Source organism: Chelonia mydas, chromosome 9 (genome assembly GCF_015237465.2).
Source record: "Chelonia mydas isolate rCheMyd1 chromosome 9, rCheMyd1.pri.v2, whole genome shotgun sequence".
Classification (NCBI taxonomy): domain Eukaryota; kingdom Metazoa; phylum Chordata; order Testudines; family Cheloniidae; genus Chelonia; species Chelonia mydas.
In genome coordinates this window covers 56,223,780-56,230,025 of record NC_057855.1, presented here as the reverse complement: position 1 = coordinate 56,230,025, position 6,246 = coordinate 56,223,780, and positions in this window count along the sequence as shown.

Below are 6,246 nucleotides of genomic sequence, written 5' to 3'. Positions count from 1 at the left end.
GGCTGCACTCAAGAACTAGAGCTGGCAGCAACCATCTCCCTGGCGGACAGGTCAGGGGAGCAGGTGGCAGGAGCAGAGAGGATGCCTCATTTAGGAATAGCGGCATTTCAGAATGCAGAAGGAGGGGCAAAGGGGGGATTAATTCACTTCATCAGGACAGTAACTAGGGCTATTTCTCTTGGTTCAAGAGAGACTTTGGACCATGGCAGAGGCCCAGATCCTCAGAGATATTTAGGCATCTAATTACCATTGATTTGAATGATAGTTAAGTGCCTAAATACCTCTGAGGATCTGGGCCAAAGTGCTTAGCGCTTCAAGGGACAAGCATGGGAAGAGGGTCCAAGCCGCCTAGCGCTTGGAGCACTGCCTGCTGGATGAGCTGCAGAGCGACAGATTGTGCAGGTCCACAGCACTCAGCTGAACACTGTGCCACAGTGGCACAAGCGGGGTTTGCAGATGGAAAGAAATAAAAAATTCTGGGGAAAGAAGGAAGCTCATTAGTTTATAGCTGTAATTTTGCCCCTTCTTAGTATCTTCCCTGTGCAAAAATGTTGCCCGTACCAACGCAAAAGAGCCAGCCCTTATCACACCATCACATAAAGGAAGCACCCAGGGTTCCTCACTAACCTAGACCCTGGAAAGGGGCCTCAGCCAAGTCCTCCTAATGTTCAGTAGGCTGGCAAGGAATTTGTGCCTGTGACTCATTTTGTTCCATCTTTGGAGACCCCCTTTCTGCCTTGTGCCATATTGACATATTGGGCTGGAAGCGTGGGGGGACAGATGCACCGCTCCCGTTAATTTCAATGGGAAAGGTGCCTCTAAATCCCCCAATGCTGCTTTGAAGCTCTCAGCCATAAGCATTGAGTGGTGGCGGTAAATACACAGCATCCTATACTTTCAACAGCCACAAGCTTCTCGTTGGCACTGGAAGGAGAGCTCAGGGTGCTTTGCAGTGCTCGGACCAGACAGATGTCAATTACAGGCACCCTGGGGGACTGCAGATCACCATATTGAACAGCCAGACACAGAAGAGCTACAAATCCCTTGCCTTTTCATCCTAAAGGAGCTGTTTTATTCATTTCCACATTAACTGTTGCATGCAAATCAATGTTTTAGTTTTATAAATGTTTCAAATCTTTCAAAACAGCCTCAGATCCACATGTTATAAATATTGCAACAAATAGGCTGCTGCAAATTTATTCCAGCTCCGGATTCTGGTGGCTCCAGCCATGTTCTTGTTTAATGAGGGCCTCAGTATCCTTCAGCATAGAATCATAGAATCATAGAATCATAGAATATCAGGGTTGGAAGGGACCCCAGAAGGTCATCTAGTCCAACCCCCTGCTCAAAGCAGGACCAAGTCCCAGTTAAATCATCCCAGCCAGGGCTTTGTCAAGCCTGACCTTAAAAACCTGTAAGGAAGGAGATTCTACCACCTCCCTAGGTAACGCATTCCAGTGTTTCACCACCCTCTTAGTGAAAAAGTTTTTCCTAATATCCAATCTAAACCTCCCCCATTGCAACTTGAGACCATTACTCCTCGTTCTGTCATCTGCTACCATTGAGAACAGTCTAGAGCCATCCTCTTTGGAACCCCCTTTCAGGTAGTTGAAAGGGGGTTCATAGCTGGTCCCTTGCAGCTCACTGGAGCACCCTCTGTAATTCTCTTGTCAAATGATCTCAAAGTTTATTTGGCCCAACAGGAAACTGTATATGCATTTTTGAACCCTTTTGTATGATAGATGCATCTGAATGTAATTTCCCCAGCCTTAAAATATCATCTCTGGACTAAGACCAACCCCAGAAAACGTTGGCCTGAATTATGGGCACCTGAAAACTGGGAGTTCCAATGGAAGCTATTCTTCAGCCTTAAGTTTAGCTATCACTACCAGCAAAAATGACAATGCAATGACATAGACATCCGTGGAACAAGATCATATCTACATTGATGCATCCAGCTTTGAGAGGCAGATAGTATAATATAAGCATATATGTAGCTATTCCTCTCTTCTCATTGTGGGGAGAAAGAGAGGACAAGAAGGGCTTCAGAGCCAAATTTCGGGCTCAAGCAGCAGTTGTTATATCCTGACACCCTGAGATATCAGAGAAAGTCACCCGTCAGCTACCAGAAGCCAGCTGGGTTTCAGATCTTGTAAACTACAAGGAGGTTTATTCTCTGTCAGGTGTCCTCAGCTGAGCAATCATGGGATGAGCCTCTTGTGTGTGAGTCAGCTCCTGTTTGTGACCCTCCCCCCCGTTCCCCCGCCGAGGAAATTGCCTTACTGCTAACTAGGATGCTTATTTTTAACAATCCCCTTTCATTGGGGTTAGCAAATCTGGTGATCACGAGTGCAGAGAAACTGATGGCACCATCTAGAGGCAGGCTGGCCCTGTGCAAACACCTCCCCCCCACACATAGCTCTGTCAAAGACTCACCAGGCTGAGCCCCACAAACTCAGTCCAGCTGCAGCTCAACTCCCCCTTTGAAATCAGGCCTCTACTAGAGAAAGGCTTTGCAGCCTGCCAGTGGAAAGTGCTATAGAAAAGCAAACTATCAACGGCCACCCTTGCACCCTCCCAAGCCAAGTGCTTGACAGCTCCTTATACCACAGTGAAACAGACAAGATGGGCCAGCTGTGGTGGAGAGGAGAGAATCTTATCATGAAACCCAGGGTTTAGTGGGTTTCTTGACCTTAATGTCTGTGAATGCAAACACACTACCAACCTGTCATAGGGCTCCAGGCAGTCAATTTGTCTTGGAAAGAGCAATATATAGCAAATCATGACATGTTATGCCCTGTCTTTTTCTTCTCTGTATGTTAATAAAACATTTTCATGTTTGATAGGAAAGACTCTGGCTGTCTCTTATCATTGGGCAGCAGCCCTGGGAAGTCTGCTAAATACTTAATAGAGGGTCAACTGGTTCCTGTGACTCTTGTGTTCATTTGGCGACTGTAGACATTGCACACACCCCTCTAAACATGTTCCCCTGGGCTAGCATCTTGGCAAATATCAGCCATCAAAAGGATTAAGAATGGCTTCATTTATGACAAAATAAAGGCTAATGGCCCTACTGCTGGAGGGCAGCAGGTAAACTTTAGACATTAGGCCACACTGCATTTGGTATATACTGCAGTGGGCTTGCTGAGCTCAGGCTGTAGGGCCCAAAATAGCTGCGTGGGCACTCAGGCCGGGGCCCGGGCTCAGAGAACCCCACCCCCTCGCCAGGTTTCAGAACCCTGACTCCACTACTATTTTTAGCTCCGCTGCTCAAGACCTGTAAGCCTGAGTCAACTGATCCAGGCTCTGAGATGGTGCTGCAGATTTTTCTTTGCCGTGAAGCCATACCTGTGTAGTGTAGTTCCTTTGCAGACAGTGCTGCATTAGGTTACATGCAGGAGGTTTTCTGCAGAACTCTAAGAGCTAGAATCTTTTTTTTTATTTAAGGAAAAGAAAACTTAATTTCTGCAGAAGCTGCTGGGTGCAGAGAAGTGCTGGTCCTGCGGGCAGGCAAGCTACAGGATCAGTCCAGACACTGATTCTCCCTTAGATTGGAGCTGAAAACCCTGCTTTAATGGAAATGATTACAAAAATACAGTTTAAAGCTGAGCAGAAAGCCTTTTAGCCTGCCAGACCCTGAGTTCAGTGTTGTCAGCTCCTCCTGCTGGCAATGCTAATGCCATGAATTCCTCGCTCTTCCTTAACATTCAACTACTAATAATAGACCCATGGGTGGGGAGAGGGCACCAAGCCCCATTGTGAAGTGATGAGTCATCCCTGAGCTAGAGCCTGATGAAGCTGCATGTGGTGATGAGTCATCCCTGTGCTAGGCTCCAGACAGTCCTCAAGCCAGGAGCTGGTCCAGCAATTCTCAGGGACCATCCCCATCATAATTTCTGCCAGTTTGAGCAGACTGACCCTGGTCAGGCTCAGAGGCCAACGTGGATTTCATAATGCCAGCTGGTGCCCTCTACAAGCAAAATGCCATTTCCAGGCTCCCCCACCACTGAGATGGCAGAGCTATCTGGTTAGAGGTTTCCAGAACCAAGGGGCCCAGCTACAATGGAAAACATCTTCCTAGGATCACAGATCCCAACAGTTGTGGGCCCCCTCGTGCTGTCAGCCACACAAGCCCAAGATCTAGGCCCCAAGCTCCCACTACCAGAGAGCTGATGTGAACAATTGAAAGTTTCAGGGTTTCTCAAGCAATGTCACCTACTCTTCCTGGTGATGTTCCACCCGAAGAACCAAACCAAGGTAGGGATTGTCATCAGTTTATTGAGAGGCGAAGCACTGGATTGGGCATTCCCACTCCTCGCAGGGGGGTGGGGGGTAAGGAGACAACACACACGCACACACAATTCTCAATGACTTTGATGAATTCATTCGTTTCTTTTCACCCATGTTTGATGGTCCAAACTGTGCCCACTCTGCCGAAGTTGCCCTGCAGTTATTGAGACAAGGCCCCTGTCGTAGTCTGCACCACCCACTTCCATCCCAGGTAGCTGACACAGCCTGGAATGAAGCAGTGCAGCTTTACCACTTCTGACTAGGCTTGAAGGATGAGATTAAAAATGAACTGGCCCAGGTCAACCCCCACCACTGCATTACTCCCCTGTATTGACTTGTATTGTGTATCCAAATTGACAATAATTGACAACATGACTGTTCAATGGCAGAAAGAAGGAAGGTGTGTGCTCAGCCCCACCTGGCCCTGCCCTATTCCTGTCACCCTCCTGCCATGCAATCACTGAACCTGAACCCTTGCAGGTAGACACGACACGAATGTGACCCTCAGATCAAGAGAAGGAATAGCGTTTTCTCAATGGCCTATGCCTGTACTGTGGGCAATGAGGCTACTTTGCCATCAGGTGGTCCCTGAAGTCTCGTCCCATGGGTAGTCTGGGAAAACAGGCAGGTCCAGCCTCATGAAAGGGGACATGGCTGGCCAGAACGACAGATGTCAGTTCCCCAAACAGACCCTCTCTGCTACCTATCTTAACGGCTGCAGACAATGGCCAATCTCACTTTCTGATCAAGCTTTGACTTTGAGGCCTGTCTACAACTGAAGCAAGCTGCACACAGCTTGCACTGATAGATTCTGGAGCCTCTGGCAATTTTATGGACACTGGATTTGCTAAACAAACCACTTTCTGGTGCACAGGAAGCTTACCCACAACTTGGTGGAGGCAATCAATGGCAGCTTGCTGTCCTCGAGACTGGTCATCTCTGAGACTGCACCCCTCTGAGTTGTAATTCAGGACCACACTATGTTGGGGAAGAGTCAGCATGGCTTTTTAAAGGGAAATCATGTCCCACTGATCTACTAGATTTCTTTGAGTGGAGCCACAAACATGGACAAGGATAATCTAGTGGATACAGTGTATTCAGACTTCCAAAAAGCCTTTGAGAAGATCCCTCACCAAAGGTTCTTAAGAAAAGTAAAACAGTCATGGCATAAAAGGAAAGGTCCTGTCATGGAGCAGTAAGTGATTACAAGATAGGAAACAAAGGGTGGGAATGAATGTCAGTTTTCACAGTAGAGAGAGGTAAATAGTGGGGTCCCGAAGGATCTGTACTGGCACCAGTTCTGTTCAACATATTCACAAATGATCTGGAACAAGAGGAAAATAGTGAGGTGGCGAAGTTTGCAGACAATACACTGTTACTCAAGATACCGAAGTCCAAAGCAGACTGCAAGAGTTACAAAGGGGTCTCACAAAACTGGGTGACTGAGCAACAAAATGGCAGATGAAATTCAGTATACAAAGTAATACACATTGGAAAACATAATCCCAGCTGTACTTATAAAATGATGGGCTCTAAATTGGCTGTTACCACTCAAGAAAGAGATCTTGGTGTCACTGTGGCTAGTTCTCTGAAAACATCTGCTCAATGTGCAGCAGCAGTTTAAAAAGTGAACAGAATGCTGGAAATCATTAGAAAAGGCATAGATAAGAACACTGAAAATACCATAATGTCACTACATAAATCCATGGTCTGCACACACTTTGAACACTGCATGAAGTTTTGGTCGCCCCATCTCAAAAAAGATATATTGGAATTGAAAAAAAGTAGAGAAGAGCAACAGAAATTATTAGGAGTGTGGAGAGATTAAAAAGACTAGGAGTACTTGTGGCACCTTAGAGACTAACCAATTTATTTGAGCATAAGCTTTCGTGAGCTACAGCTCACTTCATCACTTCCGCTACCTTCATTACTTCAGCTGTAGCTCACGAAAGCTTA